Below are 20,701 nucleotides of genomic sequence, written 5' to 3'. Positions count from 1 at the left end.
GTGGGAGAAGCTACATTTCCCATCAGAGTTGTGTGGGAGAAGCTATAATTCCCCTCAGAGCTGTTTAAAAGGAGCTATAATTCCCCTCACAGCGGTGTGGAAGAAACTATAATTCCTCTCAGAGTTGTGTGGGAGGAGCTCTAATTCTCCTCAGCTGTGTGGGAGGAGCTATCATGCTAAGCTGTAATTCCCCTCAGAGCTGTGTAGGAGGAGCTATAATTCCCCTCACAGCGGTGTGGGAGAAACTATAATTCCCCTCAGAGTTGTGTGGGAGGAGCTATAATGCTAAGCTATAATGCTATAATTCCCCTTTGAGCTGTGTGGGAGGAGCTATAATTCCCCTCAAAGCTGTATTGGAGGAGCTATAACTTCCCTCCAAGCTGTGTGGGAGGAGCTATAATGCTATAATTGTCCTTAGAGCTGTGTGAGAGGAGCTATAATTCCCCTCAGAGCTTTGTGATTTTTTTTTTTCAAAAATGATTTTGTTTTTTTGTTTTTTCAAAAATGATTTTGTTTTTTTGTTTTTTCAAAAATGATTTTTTTAAATGATTTTTTTTTTCAAAAATGAAATTTTTTTTTTCAAAAATGAATTTTGTTTTTTTCAAAAATGATTTTTTTTTTAATTTTTTTTTTTTCAAAAGTAATTTTTTTTTCAAAAATATATTTTTTTTTCAAAAATATTTTTTTTTTCAAAAATTAATTTTTATTTTTTTCAAAAATATTTTTTTTTTTTACATGGGGCGGTCATAATGTTTTGGCTGATCATGGGGTTGTCAGCTTTTGTCACCTCCCACTCTAGTTTTGAACATTTCGCCATTCATTCCTATGGGACCAATTTTGCCGCAAAAACGACGATATTTCGTGGACCATTCGGCGAAACGTTCCGCAAAGTAATAGCACACCAATCGGGAAAAATCCGCACGTTTCGGTATATTACTTGTCTCTGTAGTGTGGAAAATGTGGGAGGAGTCTACAAGCATTATCAAGTCTAGCAGATGAAGTCACATGCATTTGGGGTGTCTCAGCATCTTGTGTTTACAACCACTGTTTCCTAGCAACATTTCCTTTTGAACATTTTGCCATTCATTCCTATGGGACCAATTTCGCCGCAAAAACGACGATATTTCGTGGACCATTCGGCGAAACGTTCCACAAAGTGATAGCACACCAATCGGGAACAATCCGCACGTTTCGGTATATTACTTGTCTCTGTAGTGTGAAAACTGTGGGAGGAGTCTACAAGCATTTTCAAGTCTAGCAGATGAAGTCACATGCATTTGGAGTGTCTCAGCATCTTGTGTTTACAACCACTGTTTCCTAGCAACGCTCATGCCCTGTTTATGCTTCCCAAATACTACTTCATCAAAACTGCCCCATCAGAATTACCCCATCAAAACTGCCCCATCATATTCCTCTATTATAAATCAGTACATGGTGTGTCTGTCCCCTCCCCCGGGCTCTGTAATCAGCTGAGATGCTCCAGCCACCTTCCCCCCTGTGTATAACAGAAGCTTTGGTAACCATGGCAACAAAACAAACACTAACAGTACACTCTGATTAATGGCTAAAATTTCCTGAAATGACCTCTAAACAAATGGCCGTATTTTAAAAACTATAAATCCTACAGCGAAGATCTTTATATTGTGAGAATCACAAGACCCAGACCTAGATTTTGATGTATAGTATGTCTCTGAAATATTAAAATTGAAGGCACGGTCGCAGTTTAGAAATTGCCCTTCAAATTTGGAGGGGGCTAGAGTGTAGTTTCAATGAATGTCAATGGACGGCGTGAGTTGCAAACAAATGGTCATATTGTGAAAACTATATGGACTATGGCTTAGCCGTGGACATGTTTAGTGGCAGCAGGGATAGCTGAACGTTTTGGTATAAGATTTGTGTAGGTGGGCTTGAAAATGAGGGAGTGGCGGCAGTTTAGAAATCATGTTCTGATTTTCCAGCTTTTGTCATCTCCCACTCTAGTTTCCCCATTCATTCCTATGGGACCAATTTCGCCGCAAAAACAACGATATTTCGTGAACCATTCGGCGAAACGTTCCACAAAGTAATAGCACACCATTCGGGAACAATCCGCACGTTTCGGTATATTACTTGTCTATGTAGTGTAAAAACTGTGGGAGGAGTTAGGGTGGTAAATTTGGCTATAATAAGAAGAAGAAGAAGAAGAAGAAGAATATATATGTGAGATAACAGTAAGTGGTCTTGCTATGCAAGAACACTTAATAATGATAATAATATATATGTGAGATAACATTAAGTGGTCTTGCTATGCAAGAACACTTAAATATATATGTGAGATAACAGTAAGTGATCTTGCTGTGCAAGAACACTTAACTAGAAAATGCATTTCCTGGGGAAAATGCGTGGGAATGCTGAATAGCTGAATTGCTAAAACGGCCCTCATCAAAACTGCCCCCATCATACTGCCATCAAAACTGCCTCATCACAATTGCCCCATCAAAATTGTCCCCATGAAAACTGCCCCATCATATTGCCACCATCAAAACTGCCCCATCAGAATTGCCCCATCAAAACTGCCTCAGCATATTGCCACCATCAAAACTGCCCCATCAGAATTGCCCCATCAAAACTGCCCCATCATATTACCACCATCAAAACTGCCCCATCAGAATTGCCCCATCAAAACTGCCCCATCATTTTGCCACCATCAAAACTGCCCCATCAAAACTACCCCCATCAAAACTGCCCCATCATATCGCCACCTTCAAAACTGCAGCATCAGAATTGCCCCATCAGAATTGTCCCATCATATTGCCACCTTTAAAACTGCTCCATTAAAATTGTCCCCATCAAAACTGCCCTATCATATTGCCACCATCAAAACTGCCCCATCAGCATTGCCCCATCAAAACTGCCCCATCATATTGCCACCATCAAAACTACCCCATCACAATTGCCCCATCAAAACTGCCTCATCATATTCCTCTATTATAAATCAGTACATGGTGTTTCTGTCCCCTCCCCCGGGCTCTGTAATCAGAGTTGAGATGCTCCAGCCACCTCCCCCCCTTTGTACAACAGAAGCTTTGGTAACCATGGCAACAAAAGCAACACAGTACACTCTATTTAATAGCTAAAATTTCCTGAAATGACCACTAAACAAAAAGCTTTTTCACAAAAACTGTAAAAGACATCAAACTGAAAAGATATAGCCAGATAACTGAATATTTTGTGAACATTTTAAAGTTTGTTTTTCGTCTGTAGGTGGAAGTATGAAGGAGCTGAAACTTTTGGGAGCGGAAGAAGATTTTAAGGATCTGAAGCATGCTCCCATTGACTTCAATGTTAAAAAAGTGTTAAAAAGCTTAATATTTTAAAAGTGTAAATAGTAGAAAAAAAGTTGAAAAAGTCCCATCATCGGCTGCAAGAGACGAACATTTTAATAGTTGAATGGTTTTAATAGCTGAAAGTATGCAGAAGTTATGCAGAGCCAAAAAACGTACGGAATAATAAATAATAATTAAAATTAAAAACTAGAAAATGCATTTCCTGAAAATGCGTGGGAATGCTGAATAGCATCTCCCTATCTGCTAGCTGCCTGTCCCCTGAACACACTGTAAAAAACATCTGACTAACATGCTAGCTGCCTGAGTGAGAGACAGTGTGAGAACCCTTCAAACAAGGCTTAATAAATCCACAACAGTACATGCTATGGAAACAGCGACTTCACCGTCAGAGGCACACGACCTTTGTGAATGTATCGGTATAAAATTTATGTTGATAAACTTAAAAATGTGGGCATGTTAGTGATTTAAAAAAGAAGTTGGCTGTGCGTTTTCTGGGAAATGTGAAGAATTTTATACATCAAAACTTCCCCATCATATTGCCCCATCAAAACGGCCCCCATCAAATTCATAAAAACTGCCCCATCATATTGCCCCCATCAAAACTGCCCCCATCATATTGCCCCATCAAAACTGCCCCATCAAAATTGCCCCTATCAAACTGCCCCCATCAAAATTGCCCCATCATATTGCCACCATCAAAACTGCCACCCATCAAAACTGCCCCATCAAAATTGCCACCATTAAAACTGCCCCCATAATATTGCTACCATAAAAACTGCCCCATCAGAATTGCCCCATCTAAAACTGCCCCATCATATTGCCACCATCAAAACTGCCCCCATCAGAATTTCCCCATCAAAACTGCCCCATTATATTGCTACCATCAAAACTGCCCCATCAGAATTGCCCAATCATATACCTCTATTATAAATCAGTACATGGTGTGTCTGTCCCCTCCCCCGGGCTCTGTAATCAGAGCTGAGATGCTCCAGCCACCTCCCCCACCGCCCTTCACTGTGTGTAACAGAAGCTTTGGTAACCATGGCAACAAAAGCAGCCTAGTACACTCTGTTTAATCGATAAAATTTCCTGAAATGACCACTAAACAAACAGCTTTTTCACAAAAAACTGTAAAAGATATCAAATTGAAAAGATATAGCCAGATAGCGGAATATTTTGTGAACATTTTAAAGTTTGTTTGGCGTCTGTAGGTGAAAGTATGACGGAACTGAAACTTTTGGGAGCAGAAGATTATAAGGATTTGAAGCATGCTCTCATTGACTTCAATGTTAAAAAAAGTGTTAAAAAACTTAAATATTTTTAAAAAAGTATAAATAGTAGAAAAAAAGATGAAAAAGTCCCATCATCAGCTGAAAGAGATGAACATTTTAAAAGTTGAATGGTTTTAATAGCTGAAAGTATGCAGAAGTTACGCAGAGCCAAAAATGTACGGAATAATAATAACTAGAAAATGCATTTCCTTGGGAAAATGCATGGGAATGCTGAATAGCCGAAATGCTAAAATGGCCCCATCAAAAATGCCCCATCATATTGCCATCAAACTGCCCCATCAGAATTGCCACCATCAAAACTGCCCCATCAAAACTGCCCCCATCAAAACTGCCCCTATCATATTGCCACCATCAGAACTGCTCCATCAAAATTGTCCCCATCAAAATTGGCCCATCATATTGCCTCCATCAAAACTGCCCCATCATTTTGCCACCATCAAAACTGCCCCATCATATTGCCACCATCAAAACTGCCCCATCAGAATTGCCCCATCAAAACTGCCCCATCATATTCCTCTATTATAAATCAGTACATGGTGTGTCTGCTCCCTCCCCTGGGCTCTGTAATCAGAGCTGAGATGCTCCAGCCACCTCCCCCACTGCCCATCATTGTGTATAACAGAAGCTTTGGTAACCATGTCAACAAAAGCAACACAGTACACTCTATTTAATAGCTAAAATTTCCTGAAATGACCACTAAACAAACAGCTTTTTCACAAAAACTGTAAAGGATTTCAAACTGAAAAGATATAGCCAGATAGCTGAATATTTTTGTGAACATTTTAAAGTTTGTTTGGTGTCTGTAGGTGAAAGTATGACGGAGCTGAAACTTTTGGGAGCGGAAGAAGATTTTAAGGATTTGATGCATGCTCTCATTGACTTAAATGTTAAAAAAAGTATTAAAAAGCTTATTCTTTTTAAAAAAGTATAAATAGTAGAAAAAAAGTTGAAAAAGTCCCATCATCAGCTGAAAGAGATGAACATTTTAAAAGTTGAATGGTTTTAATAGCTAAAAGTATGCAGAAGTTACACAGAGCCAAAAATGTACGTAATAATAATAACTAGAAAATGCATTTCCTGGGGAAAATGCGTGGGAATGCTGAATAGCCGAATTGCTAAAATGGCCACCATCAAAACTGCCCCATCATATTGCCATCAAAACTGCCCCATCAGAATTGCCCCATCAAAACTGCCCCATCATATTGCCACCATCAAAACTGCCCCATCATATTGCCACCATCAAAACTGCCCCCATCATATTGCCACCTTTAAAACTGCTCCATTAAAATTGCCCCCATCAAAACTGCCCCATCATATTGCCACCATCAAAACTGCCCCATCAGAATTGCCCCATCAAAACTGCCCCACCATATTGCCACCATCAAAACTGCCGCTATCAAAACTGCCCCATAAGCATTGCCCTATCAAAACTACCCCATCAGAATTGCCCTATCAAAACAGCCCCATCATATTGCCACCATCAAAGCTGCCCCATCAGAATTGTCCCATCAAAACTGCCCCATCATATTGCCACCATCAAAACTGCCCCATCATATTCCTCTATTATAAATCAGTACATGGTGTGTCTGTCCGCTCCCCCGGGATTTGTAATCAGAGCTGAGATGCTCCAGCCACCTCCCCCTTTGTATAACAGAAGCTTTGGTAACCATGGCAACAAAACCAGCACAGTACACTCTGTTTAATGGCTAAAATTTCCTGAAATGACCACTAAACAAACAGCTTTTTCACAAAAACTGTAAAAGATATCAAACTGAAAAGATATAGCCAGATAGCTGAATATTTTGTGAACATTTTAAAGTTTTTTTGGCATCTGTAGGTGAAAGTGTGAAGGAGCTGAAACTTTTGGGAGCGGAAGAAGATTTTAGGGATCTGAAGCATGCTCCCATTGACTTCAATGTTAAAAAAAGTGTTAAAAAGCTTAATATTTTAAAAAGTATAAATAGTAGAAAAAAAGTTGAAAAAGTCCCATCATCAGCTGAAAGAGATGAACATTTTAATAGTTGAATGGTTTTAATAGCTGAAAGTATGCAGAAGTTACGCAGAGCCAAAAAACGTACGGAATAATAAAGAAATAATAATTAAAAACTAGAAAATGCATTTCCTGGGGAAAATGCGTGGGAATGCTAAATAGCTGAATTGCTAAAACGGCCCCCAGCAAAACTGCCCCCATCATATTGCCATCAAAACTGCCCCATCAGAATTGCCCCATAAAAATTGTCCCCATCAAAACTGCCCCATCATATTGCCACCATCAAAACTGCCCCATCAGAATTGCCCCATCAAAACTGCCCCATCATATTGCCACCATCAAAACTGCCCCATCATATTGCCGCCTTTAAAACTGCTCCATTAAAATTGTCCCCATCAAAACTGCCCCATCAGAATTGCCCCATCAAAACTGCCCCATCATATTGTCACCATCAAAACTGCCCCATCATATTGTCCCCATCAAAACTGCCCCATCATATTGCCACCATCAAAACTGCCCCATCAGAATTGCCCCATCAAAACTGCCCCATCATATTGCCACCATCAAAACTGCCCCCATCAAAACTACCCCATCAGAATTGCCCCATCAGAATTGCCCTATCAAAACTGCCCCATCATATTGCCACCATCAAAACTGCCCCATCAGAATTGTCCCATCAAAACTGTCCCATCATATTGCCACCATCAAAACTGCCCCATCATAATTGCCCCATCAAAACTGCCCCATCATATTCCTCTATTATAAATCAGCACATGGTGTGTCTGTCCGCTCCCCCGGGCTCTGTAATCAGAGCTGAGATGCTCCAGCCACCTCCCCCCTGTGTATAACAGAAGCTTTGGTAACCATGGCAACAAAAGCAACACAGTACACTCTGATTAATGGCTAAAATTTCCTGAAATGACCTCTAAACAAAAAGCTTTTTCACAAAAACTGTAAGTTTCAAACGAAAAGATATAGCCAGATAGCTGAATATTTTGTGAACATTTTAAAGTTTGTTTGGCGTCTGTAGGTGAAAGTATGAAGGAGCTGAAACTTTTGGGAGCAGAAGAAGGTTTTAAGGATCTGAAGCATGCTCCCATTGACTTCAATGTTAAAAAAAAAGTGTTAAAAAGCTTAATATTTTAAAAAGTATAAATAGTAGAAAAAAAGTTGAAAAAGTCCCATCATCAGCTGAAAGATACGAACATTTTAATAGTTGAATGTTTTAATAGCTGAAAGTATGCAGAAGTTACGCAGAGCCAAAAAACGTACAGAATAAAGAAATAAAAATAAATAAAATCGAATAACAATAGTGGGACTGCTAAAGCATTCCCACTAATAAGCTAGAAAATGCATTTCCTGGGGAAAATGCGTGGGAATGCTGAATAGTTGAATTGCTAAAATGGCCGCCTTCAAAACTGCCCCATCATATTGCCATCAAAACTGCCCCATCAGAATTGCCCCATCAAAACTGTCCCCATCAAAACTGCCACATCATATTGCCACCATCAAAACTGCCCCATCAGAATTGCCCCATCAAAACTGCCCCATTATATTGCCACCATCAAAACTGCCCCATCATATTACCACCATCAAAACTGCCCCATCATATTGCCATCAAAACTGCCCCATCAGAATTGCCCCATCAAAACTGCCCCATCATATTGCCACCATCAAAACTGCCCCATCAGAATTGCCCCATCAAAACTGCCCCATCAAAACTGCCCCCATCAAAACTGCCCCATCATATTGCCACCATCAAAACTGCCCCATCAGAATTGCCCCATCAAAACTGCTCCATCATATTGCCACCATCAAAACTGCCCCATCATCATTGTCCCATCAAAACTGTCCCATCATATTGCCACCATCAAAACTGCCCCATCATAATTGCCCCATCAAAACTGCCCCATCATATTCCTCTATTATAAATCAGCACATGGTGTGTCTGTCCCCTCCCCCGAATTGCCCCATCAAAACTGCCCCATCAAAACTGCCCCCATCAAAACTGCCCCATCATATTGCCCCATCAAAACTGCCCCATCATATTGCCACCATCAAAACTTCCCCATCAAAATTGCCCCATCAAAACTGCCCCATCATATTGCCACCATCAAAACTGCCCCATCACATTGCCACCATCAAAACTGCCCCCATCATATTGCCATCAAAACTGCCCCATCAGAATTGCGACATCAAAATTGTCCCCATCAAAACTGCCCCATCAGAATTGCCACCATCAAAACTGCACCATCATTTTGCCACCATCAAAACTGCCCCATCATATTGCCACCATCAAAACTGCCCCATCATAACTGCCCCATCAAAACTGGCCCATCATATTGCCACCATCAAAACTGCCCCATCATATTGCCACCATCAAAACTGCCCCATCATTTTGCCACCATCAAAACTGCCCCATCATATTGCCACCATCAAAACTGCCCTATCATAATTGCCCCATCAAAACTGCCCCATCATATTTCTCTGTTATAAATCAGTACATGGTGTGTCTGTCCCCTGCCCCGGGCTCTGTAATCAGAGCTGAGATACTCCAGCCACCTCCACCCTGTGTACAACAGAAGCTTTGGTAACCATGGCAACAAATGCAACACAGTACACTCTGATTAATGGCTAAAATTTCCTGAAATGACCTCTAAACAAAAAGCTTTTTCACAAAAACTGTAAAAGATATCAAACTGAAAAGATATAGCCAGATAGCTGAAAATTTTGTGAACATTTTAAAGTTTGTTTGGCGTCTGTAGGTGAAAGTATGAAGGAGCTGAAACTTTTGGGAGCGGAAGAAGATTTTAGGGATCTGAAGCATGCTCCCATTGACTTCAATGTTAAAAAAAAGTGATAAAAAGCTTAATATTTTAAAAAGTATAAATGGTAGAAAAAAAGTTGAAAAAGTCCCATTATCAGCTGAAAGAGACGAACATTTTAATAGTTGAATCGTTTTAATAGCTAAAAGTATGCAGAAGTTACGCAGAGCCAAAAAAAGTACGGAATAATAAAGAAATAAAAATAAATAAAATCGAATAACAATAATGGGACTGCTAAAGCATTCCCACTATTTAAAATTAAAAATAAATAAAAAAACGAATAACAATAGTGGGACTGCTAAAGCAGTCCCACTAATAAAAATAATATATATGTGAGATAACAGTAAGTGGTCTTGCTATGCAAGAACACTTAATAATAATAATAATAATAATAATAATAATAATATATGTAAGATAACAGTAAGTGGTCTTGCTATGCAAGAACACTTAATAAAAGGTTGCAGATTGCCATCCTGCCCTGGTTTCACTGCTGTTGCATCTCTATTGCCAATAGCTTACTATACTTTGTGTTTTCTGTTTACATTGTAATTGTTCTGCATTGATATTCCTACTTCATGGATTATGCTTGGACTGCATTTCATTTTAATCTGATTGTTGCAAAATTATTCTGATTGTGTATCCATGAACATGTTTATGAGTATAATTAAGTTAAACTAAAGGTAAAACATTTTTTTCCATTTTTGAAAACAGTAAAAGTGTTATAACCCTGTCAGTTTTTTTTTACATCTACCATTGGGGACATTTACCTTCACTTACTGTCCCATAGCCCAAACAGGAAGTGAGAAGAAGTGAAGGGAATTCCATTGTGTCACCAGACTTATGCCCCGTACACACGGTCGGATTTTCCGATGGAAAATGTCCGATCGGAGCGTGTTGTCGGAAATTCCGACCGTGTGTGGGCTCCATCAGACATTTTCCATCGGATTTTCCGACACACAAAGTTTGAGAGCAGGAGATAAAATTTTCCGACAACAAAATCCGATCGCGTCAATTCCGACCGTGTGTGGCCTGTTCTGACGCACAAAGTGCCACACATGCTCAGAAGAAATTCCGAGACGGAACAGCTCGGTCTGGTAAAATGAGCGTTCACAATGGATACAGCACTTTCGTCACGCTGCAATATTAAAAATGGTTTAATACAGCGCACTCTCTTCTTCTTCTTTATAATGGGACAAGAATTAAGTAGTTTTGCTTCTCATATTCACACACACTTCTCACAAACTTATTTCTTTACTATTTTTCGGGATTCCCTCACTATATTTTGATATATTTTGATTTGTCACATCTGACATAATTTTTTTTTTTTTTGGTTTTTAAGGCTGATTAATTTTTTTAGGGTTTGTATTTTTTTCAAGGCGTATTTTTGGTTTTTGGGATTTTTATTTGTACTCGTGAAAATTTTTGTGTGTGTTTTTTGGGTCAAGTTACCACAACACCATTGATATGTTGTTCTATTTAATCTGTAGGAGATTGTTTGGTGTTGTTGTCCCTTGTTAATTTCACATTTTATGTTAGAAATGTACCTGAATCGTCACCAACAAACTGTAATTTTTTGATGAAAACACACACAGGAGAGTATAATTTCCCAAAAAAAAACCTTTTATTAAGGGGTCACAACTAAACAAAGAGGGAGGCAACGCTGGAGAAACTGCAGAAATTGGCGAAGCCTGGGACCCCCAGGGCAGACATCAATAATTTTCACACAAAATTGGTGGCCTTAGGAGTCCTTATCTAAGGGAGGGCAGTCTGGTCCAGAAGTCCCAGAGATCCAGAAAGCAGCAGATGACATCTGTGTCCCCAGGCTGTGGTCATACAAGAGACTGCAGCTTTTGTCAGACCAGACTGAACCCAGGGTCATCACTCTCTTGTCTTCCTTCCACGCTTCCTTCCACGCTGTGGCTGTGGTGGTGGAGTTGTGGCAGCAGGAGGAGGAGGATGGTCCAACTCAATCACATCGGTCTTGGGTGTTAGTTCCCCACTCACCCCCTTACTTAGGACTTTATAAAGCAGGTCCTCACATCGTTTGCGCTGACCCTCCTGCATGCCCTGCAGTTTTGTGGCAGCCATGCAGGCAAAGGCCTCTTCAGGAGTGGGTAAGGCTCGGAGGGACGCAGAAGCCTTCTGAATGAGCCTGAGCACTGAATCCTGCATGGGAGTCATCTTCCTCGCTCTTTTGTATGGAAGGCGGAGGGGAGGAACCTGCGATTCAGTCAGGCTGCGACTTGTCCCAGGCTTCTCCTGGCTGACACTTAGCCCGCCTCCCCCTGGCTGCCACTAATCCCCGCCTCCTCCTGACTGCCACATTCCACAGCCTCCTCCTGGCTGAGGTCTTCCTGTGTATGAAAAAGGGACATAGTTTTAGTATTTTATTCATCAATCACACACAATTTTCACCTCCTGACTGTTGCAAATTGAATGTTCTCAAATATAACAGACTATCATTCTGCGCCCAGCATTTTTCATTCTTGTCCCAATTATTTTTGCCCACTACTGTCTACTGATATGTAAAACACTTTTTTCAATCAGTAATTAGTGATCAATAATAACATCTAGTAAACATAATTTCTTTATTGACAAGAAATGTGTAGAAGAATGCTATACCTGACTCCAGCTGGGCTCCTCCACTTCTTCCTGGCTGGAAGGCCCAGGTTGGACATCAGAAGCCTCAGCTGGGGTGGAAGGAAGAGTGGAAGGAAGAGTAGAGAGGGATTCCCTGACTTCAGTGTGGTCTGACAGAAATCGCAGTCTCTCATAGTACCACAGTCTGGGGACATAAATGTCATCTGCTGCAGCTCCGGACCTCTGGGAATCTGTGACCTTCTTGCGCTCCCTAAGATAAGTGCTCCTCAGGCCACCAATTTTGGTTTTTAAATATGGGATGGTTGCTGTGGGGACCAGCGGCGCCACCAACTCCAGCAGTTTCTCCAGCGCTGCCTGCCTCTTTTGTTTGTTGTTGTAATGTGGGTGTCTCACCTGCCACAGACAGGGCAGCTCCCTGTACTTGTCTATGAACAGGGGGAGGAAGTTGTGGTCATTGAAGCCATCCATTTTCTCTGCAAGACACAACACAAGACAAACCCTAATGTCAGGCCAAACTCTTCTAATCTTGTTACAATATAGGCTTCCATTTCGAAGCAGTATAGGCCCAAGTTTAGATCTTACCTTCGTTATCACGATCGGCACTTTCGATGCTCCTTCCTCCGCTCACAGATTGTATGTAATACGCACGCGTGTTACGCTTTATACACACTGCGCATGCATGTAACTCCGCCCGCCCCTGACGTTCTTTCGAGTCTATTCCCCGCCCCTTTTCGTTCTGCGCAGTGGGGGAAGAGCACATGACGGATACACAGCAGGTGTGTGCTAATTATAGCAACGAGGAGCAGGAGGAGGAAAGCCCAGAGCTGGAAACGTCTGGATCCAGAAGGAGATTTAAGGCCTCAAATATGTCCTTTGGGGAGATGTTGGAGATGGTGGACATCCTGAAGAAGGCCGACTATGACGGGAAGTATGGACCTTACCCCAACCCCAATGTCAGAAAGGCCAAGATAATTGCAAAAGTGGTGAAAAGTTTGCACCAGAAATTCGGGGTACGACGATCGAAAGATCAGCTCAGGAAGCGGTGGTCGGACCTCAAATTACGAGAACATGAGCAGTACAGAAAGAAAGAGTGCTGCAAAAAAGTAAATAGTTGTACTGTGTTCCTATTCTTTATGTTTCTTACGTTCGTGCTGCTCCATGTGCTTTTCTTACAAGTGTACATTTTTAAATGGCAACTTTCATGTTCATGGGCACATTATTCGTTCGTATCAAACATTTTTCTTTCGGCCTCTGAAACACCATTGTTTAGGCCATATGCATTTGGGCACATTTTTGACGCCCTACTTGTCATAAACTAATTTGGTTGTGTAGATGGCTTTGTTACTAGAATGAAATGCAAACTAGATTCTGTGTAAGGAGAGGACACTCAGCAGCTGCGTTCACATCTGGACACTGGAGCACTAGTGTGGGACACAAGAACACCATTTTTATTAGGGGGCCACACAGGTGCTCCAGTGTATACTATATGGGGGGGCTACATCTGTGAAGCTTGTACCAAACAGGTAAAGTATTGCAGCTTGACAAAGGACACTGAAAACGCTACATTTTTGCACTCGGCCAAAATAGACAATTGTACCCCACTTCCAAGCAATGTTTCCTACTTATAGTTCTGCCATTAAATCACTGTGTGCTAAGTATAGCATTTGTGTTTTACATAGGGGAACAAAGACTCGGAGGACACCCCTCATCCGAGGAGACCAGAGACCCCCCACCTCTGGAAGAAGGGGAAATTACCCCAAACCAAGAAGTGCAGGAGGATGAAGAAGACGTGGTGGAACTAGTCACCACAACAGGTGAGTGTCTGCAACCACAGGGTCAGGTAAAAGATGGATGCCGGCATATTTTTGATACCTGTTTTTGTTTGGTTTATCTCTTTTTAGGTGATCGTGATGTTGGGGATCCAGATCCTTTCACATCAGAAAGTGCCCAGATCCTGATCGGGGAGATCACGGGGTGTAATTTACAATTAGAAAACCTAAAGAAAAACATCAATGATGTTATCCACAAAACTAAGAACATCATTGATGTTTTGGGGCGAGTTTAAAACCCCTCCCAATCCCTTGGTTTTTTGGTGTGCTCCAATTTTCAAAATGTTTGCTAGATTTGTAGAAAAGCCTAATTTGTAGGATGCACACAGTGTGCCAACATGTGCTATCTGCCATCACGGGAGATCAATGGAGGCGTTTTGGGGTTGCAACCCCTTCCTCTATAATAAAGCAGCTGAGAGGAAGGGGTTTCTCCCCCAAAACATGTCCCTGGATCCCCCGTGATGGCAGGTAGCACATGTTGACATTGGTAAATTTGTGTGCATCTTCCAAATTTGCCTTTGCCTGGGGTGACTTCACCCCATCTGAACGCAATATCAAACACAGTTCTTAAATACTCATGTCTGATATTGCCTTCAAGTTCTACCAAATGTGAACTTTGTAAGTTCAAGATTTGTGTCTTTCTTGTTGGTTTTACACATGCCTGTTTTATCTTAAATAAATGGACCTTTATCTGGTTTATAATGCTACCCCAAAAATTTATAAACAACAAACCTGTGGGTTTGTTAGAAAAACCTTTTCGAAATGCACATGTGATTGTGCAGGTATCAAAGAGATTGTTAATCAAGAATGTGTGGATTATTGTGTCAACGCTAATAAAACACTTTGTTGGTGATGTCATTGGTGATTTCTATGAAAATGGGGGTTATTTCCTAAGGGCAAATCCTCATTGCACTACAAGTGCAGTTTCAGTGCAGTTGCAAGTGCACTTGTAGTGAAAAGTGTCTTTGCCTTTAGTAAATAACACCCAACAGTGCTTTGTATAAGGTTACACAATCACGCCATTTTCTGGACTCAACACATTTCTGTCAGGGTCAGCTAAAACAAACACAAGCAGTAAATGTCCACAAAGAATTTCTTTTTTTTGCTTTTTTATTTGAAAAAAGGCTTCACAAATTTGAAGGCATATTGATGGCCCCCCTACCCGCAAAGAACTCCAGGTATCGTAACCGGACATCACGGGCACTCAGGGAGGGCAAGCCAGGACGGCCGCTTTCAAGCGCCGTCATTGTTGTTTGAGGTATCACTCCGGCCTCAGGCCCAACTGAGCCAGCATAGTTGGCCGAATGTTTCCGTAAAAAGTTATGGAGAATACAGCACGCCATGATTATATGATTACGTTTATACTCCGCCATATGGATAGGTGTCAGAAATAGGCGGAACCGGCTGGCCAGGATTCCAAATGTGTTCTCCACCACTCTTCAAGCTCTGGCCAGCCGGTAATTAAAAACCCTCTGTTCCGGGGTGAGGGTCCTCATAGGGAATGGCCGCATAAGGTGGTCCCCCAGCGCAAACGCTTCATCAGCAATGAACATGAATGGGAGTCCTTCCACATTGTCCTCTGGAGCTGGCAAGTCCAAGCTGCCATTCTGGAGACGCCTGTAGAACTCCGTCTGGGCGATGACTCCACCATCGGACATCCGGCCACTCTTCCCCACGTCCACATACAAGAAGTCGTAATTAGCCGACACCACCGTCAACATCACAATACTATTGAACCCCTTATAGTTTAAATAGTACGACCCCGAGTTGGGTGGTGGGATGATGTGGACATGTTTCCCATCAATTGCCCCTCTGCAGTTAGGAAAGTCCCACCGCTCAGCAAAGTGGGAGGCCACAGTCTGCCATTCCTGTGGCGTGGAAGGAAACTGTTGAGGAAAAAATAAAACAATTAATATTTTTGCTCAGTAACATGGCAAGCAGATTAGCCACAAACATTCTGGGACAACCTCCAGATAGCATTTATTAAGGGGAATTTAACAACACCAACGTATAAGGTACACCTATCATATCCCCCCCCCCCCCTCATGGGCCATTTCTAACATTATAGGGGGTGTGGAAATCTTGGACAGGTAATCCTCTTCACTTCATTGAGAGATGAATGCCTAAATACAGGGTATTACTTGGAACAGCCCCTCCTTAGTTACACTATTGGCAGCCCACTGGACAGGTAAGAAGTGTCATAATACAAAGATATAAATACACATTGTACACATTTGAGCACATTTGGACATTCTGCTATTACCTGACTCAAGATAATAATAGGATCTTAAAAATTCAAACAGTACCATTTGAAAGTATACAGGCAGGCCCGTGCACTACATGCTTTGGGGAATTCATCCATAAATCAGAGCACAAAAGAGATGGGTATAGTGTGTATGGGTTTGGCAAAGTCAGCAGATAGATGATTGAGGATAGATAGAGAATTGGGATCAGCTGACTTAGCAGTTGGGGGAGGGAGGGTTACTAAAAATGATTTGGGGACACCACAAAAAAAAAGCCTCTGCCACTCTGCCTGAATTTAAAGCGAAAATAACATTTCAAAACATTTTAGGGGGTGTTTGGGGTAAAGCACTACTATGGAGCTGATAAAATACATTGTTTTAAGTGACTACATTAGGTGAATATAGGGCCCGTAGAGCATGCTGGGGAGGTTAGTGAAGGACAATCTGTATGAAGGACCTAAAAAATTATTTACAGAAAAATCCAGCATGCATGAGAACAAAGGGGACATTCACAGCATATTCCAGTCATGGTAATTAGGGAATGAGGAAAGAAATACAATACATTATAAAACATTAAATACAATAAAATGTGACATTAAAGGATAAAAATCTTACCTTCATATACTCCTTCTGCAGGACCTGTATGATGGCAAAACAGGTCTCCGGGATAATGATACCCAGAGCCTGGGGGGAGATGCCTGTCGAGAACTTCAAGTCCTGCAGACTTCTCCCTGTCGCCAAATACCACAGGGTAGCAATGAGCCTCTGCTCCGGAGTGATGGCTTGCCTCATGCAGGTATCCTGCCTGCTAATATAAGGGGTCAGCGAAGCCAACGGACGGTGAAATACGGGGTCCGTCATCCGGAGAAAGTTCCTGAAATCATCAGGATTATTCTCACGGATCTCACGGAGCAAAGGCATATGAGAGAACTGGTCACGCTGAAGCAACCAATTCTTGGTCCATGAACTCTTCCCCACCCTGTTCATGGACTGGACTTGTGTCAAGGTCAGGACCCCAACACCAAGCCCCCGCACAGCACGAACTCTACGAGGAGTACGCATACGCAACATGGCTAGAAAACGGTCGGCTGCTCAGAACGAAGTAACAGAACGCACTGAAGAAAAGCAAGGCCTGTGAAGAGCGACCTGAAAAACAGTAACGAACGCACAAGAACACAATGACTAAGTCACGCGGAACTTGCTTGCATGCACTGAAGAGCAGATACAAACCCACAAGCACAAACTGAACGGCAGAAAACGATCTGAAAACCACGAGTCTGAAAAAGCGCGAATCGTCTCTCACCAAACTTTTACTAACACGAGATTAGCAAAAGGAGCCCAAAGGGTGCCGCTCTTGGTTCTGAACTAGCCTTTTCTAGTCTCATCGTACGTGCTTGACGTCACCGCGTTGTTGGCGATCGGAAATTCCGACAACTTTGTGCGACCGTGTGTACGCAAAACAAGTTTGAGCCAACATCCATCAGAAAAAATCCTAGGATTTTGTTGTCGGAATGTCCGAACAAAGTCCGACCTTGTGTACGGGGCATTAGTGTCTCCATTGGACGATTTCCCCTCTATTGCTGTTTTATTGTCATTGTAATTTGCGATTTTTTTTACTTTCACTTTCAATGATAACGGGAAACAGAAGAGATAGAGAGGGTGGATTTCCCTAAAAGGGACACAGACAGTGATAAAAACTGACAGGTGTTCTAATCCTTCTCCAATCCCTCTTGTGTCTAAACTCAAACAATTAAAGTAGAATGAAACCCTTAACACATCGAACACAATACAACAAACATTCTTCAGTAAACTGTTAAAATTCTTACCCCAGCACTTTGCAGTTTACAACTTTTAATGCTGCTGGCTCCTGCTCTCTGTGCTGCTTCGCGGAACTTCTGGTCTTCACAGAGCTAACAATGGACGGTGCAGCCTGGAGCCAGTCTGTTAGCTTGGAAGGAACAGGGGAGTGTCTTGCCATCCCAGGCTATGAGGCTGTGTGTGTCTATTGATGCAAACAGTGTAGGAAGACACAACTCTAAAACCTTCATGCAAGGGTGGCTCCATAGGATGCTGTAAGTGAAAAGAGCGATACTGAAACAGGAAACCTGGGGCAGTAGTCATGGCTCCAGGTTAAACTGGAACTTGGAAAAGTATTTTAAAGATAAAGAGGGTACATACTGATTAACCACTTGTCGGCCACCTGACCGATACTGCGGGCAGCTCGTACAGGCACAGTGTGGTACCTGTACATCTCTCCCTTCTTCCGGGTTCAGGGTGTGGGATTCACAGCGGAATTTTGGGAATCAATGATTCATGGCTGAAACCTGCTGATTGTTTCCAATCACAGCCCAGAGCCCTGTGTTGACGAACAACACAGGGCTCTGTACAGAGGAAATAATCTGTACATTTTTAGTAAAAAGCAGCACATATTACATACATTAACATTTGTTAGGCACACAATTAACCCTTTGATTATCCCAAGATGTTAACCCCTTCCCAGCCAGTATCATTGGTACAGTGGCCATGTATAATATATTGACATGTGCAATTCGTTTTGTTCCCAATTCGTTCTTTAACTAATTTCAACAAATTAGGAAATATCCAAATTAATGAAAACCCTTTAAACAAATATTTCTGAATATTCCGAAATCCAAAATTCGAAATTTCGGAAATCCAGAAATTCGAAAATCTGAAAATGCTACATTTCCGAAATTCTGAAAATAAGAACGAAAATCCAAAAATAAGAACGAAAATCCAAAAATTTGAAAATCTGAAATAATAACTAATTAATAAAAACTTAAATATTACTAAACTATTAAATTATAGGTATTTGAATTTCCTTTCCAATTTGGCTGTTAGTGAATGTAATGAATACGAATTTATCCGAAGTTACGAATTTTCAGAAATAATGAATGCCGTATCTAAAACGAATGAAACGCAACCAATTACTTTTTTTTATTATTAAATTGTTCCGCTCCATTTGTTTAGAAGCAGCATTCATTATTACGGCTAAATTGTAACTTCAGATAAATTTATTATATATTATATATTTCGAATTTTTGGATTTCTGAATTTTCGCATTTTTTAATTTCCGAATTTTTGAATTCTGAATCTTCGAAAACAAAACAAATGAAATGAAAACTAACACATTTTTTTGGCAGTGCACATGTCTGATAGCATTATCACCGATCACTGTATTAGTGTCACTGGTGATGTCAGTTTCAGTCAGTTAGTGTACCTCCCAGCCAGCAACAGTTAGTGTCAGATTGTCCACCGCACTATCACAGTCCCACTATCTGTCGCCACCATTACTAGTATATATAATAAAATAAATACTGTATCAAAAAATTCCAGTATATATATATATATATATATATATATATATATATATATATATACCATAGTTTGTAGATGCTATAACTGTTACACAAAACCAATTAATATACACGTGCTGGGAATATATTTTGACCTAAATGAAGAAATTGAATGTTTTTATTGGATATAATAAAATATAAAAAAACACAGTGGTGATCAAACACTTCCAAAAAAAAGCTCCATTTGTGTGAAAAAATAATAAAAATTTAATTTGCGTATAATGACCGAGCAATTGCCAGTTAACCACTTCAGCCCCGGAAGATTAGGTTGCTCAAAGACCAGAGCACTTTTTACAATTTGGCACTGTGCTGCTTTAACTGGTAATTGCACGGTTATGCAATTTTGTACCCAAACGAAATTTGCATCCTTTTTTCCCCCACAAATAGAGCTTTCTTTTGAAGGTATTTGATTGCCTCTGCGATTTTTATGTTTTGCGATGTAAACGGAAAAAGACCAAAAATTTTGAAAAAAAATGATACCTTTGTTCTACTTTTTGTTAGAAGAAAACTCCAATAAACTCAATTTTAGTCATACATTTAGGCCACAATGTATTTAGCCACATGTCTTTAGTAAAAAAATGTCAATAAGCATATATTTATTGGTTTGCGCAAAAGTTATAGCATCTACAAACTATGGTACATTTTCTGAAATGTTTTGCAGCTTTTAGTTTATGACTACTTATCTCATTTCTTGAGGTGCTAAAATGGCAAGGCAGTAGACCCCCCCCCCCAAATCACCCCATTTTGGAAAGTAGACACCACAAGGAAATTGCTGAGAGAAATGTTGAGCCCATTGAATATTTAATTTTTTTGTCACGAGTGACAATGAACAATGACAAAAAAAATAAAAATTACACAAAGTTGTCACTAAATGATATATTGCTCACACATGCCATGGCTATATGTGGAATTACAACCCAAAATACATTCTGCTGCTTCTCCTGAGTACGGGGATACCACATGTGTGAGACTTTTTGGGAGCCTAGCCACGTACAAAACCCCGAAAACCAAGCATCGCCTTCAGGATTTCTAAGGGCGTAAATTTTTGATTTCACTCATCACTACTTATCACAGTTTCAAAGGGCATAAAATGGTTGATTGGTTTTTGGGGTCCTGTATGCCTGTTAGGCTCCCAAAAAGTCTCTCACATGTGATATCCCCGTACTCAGGAGAAGCAGCAGAATGTATTTTGGGGTGTAATTTCACATATGCCCATGGCAT

This window comes from Aquarana catesbeiana, linkage group LG07, assembly GCF_042186555.1.
Source record: "Aquarana catesbeiana isolate 2022-GZ linkage group LG07, ASM4218655v1, whole genome shotgun sequence".
Lineage (NCBI taxonomy): Eukaryota > Metazoa > Chordata > Amphibia > Anura > Ranidae > Aquarana > Aquarana catesbeiana.
Note: the sequence above shows the minus strand (reverse complement) of the source record.